We start from the raw sequence: 729 nt of genomic DNA, 5'->3' as shown, positions 1-729 counted from the left end.
TGAGAGTGTTTGAATTATGTCAGCATTTTGTGTCAGCTGTTGGAAATAGGCTTTTGTTACTGTCTCAGCACCTCACAAAATAGCACAATGTGTTGAGTATGTGTTCCTGCAGCCCCTTGTGTGCTCAGCTTGCTAACAGGTTTAGTTTGCCATAATTCCAAACCTCTCAGTAATTGTGTTCCACCTTCAGTCTGCAGTGAATGCTGTAGGCTCTGCCCTGTGAGCATTTGGGTGTGTGGTGTGCCTGCTTGCCTTCAGCTGTTATGTAGCACATAGCACATACCCATTGGGGTGAGGACTCAGGTAGGTGTAGGTTTGGTCTGGCCAGATTTGGTTTTAAGCACTCCATCAAAATCCCAAGTACACACAAAACAAGCAGCAATGCATCTTCAGCTCTGCCACTCTGAACCCAGCCCACAGGCAACAAGCACACACTGGCTGGAAGCTATGGTAAAAGTCTTATTAGGAAATATCTCTTCTGCACTGGCTGCCTCTTATTTTATATGTTGGAATCAAAATCCCCCCTGCAGCTCTTTTCAGGCTGTTTAAAGAGCTTGATGGCTGTACTTAGAGGAAAGAGGGCTTGGCACTCCTCTACTTAATAATGTTCTGAGGAAAGACCAGGTGTCAGAGCTGCTCTTCTGCATGGCAAACTGGGAATGTGACTTCTGTTGATTTATTGACTTATAAGTGGATATTAAAATGAGTAAGAAACAGCTATCCTGAAGG

The sequence above is a fragment of the Zonotrichia albicollis genome, chromosome 1 (genome assembly GCF_047830755.1).
Source record: "Zonotrichia albicollis isolate bZonAlb1 chromosome 1, bZonAlb1.hap1, whole genome shotgun sequence".
Classification (NCBI taxonomy): Eukaryota; Metazoa; Chordata; class Aves; order Passeriformes; family Passerellidae; genus Zonotrichia; species Zonotrichia albicollis.
Note: the sequence above shows the minus strand (reverse complement) of the source record.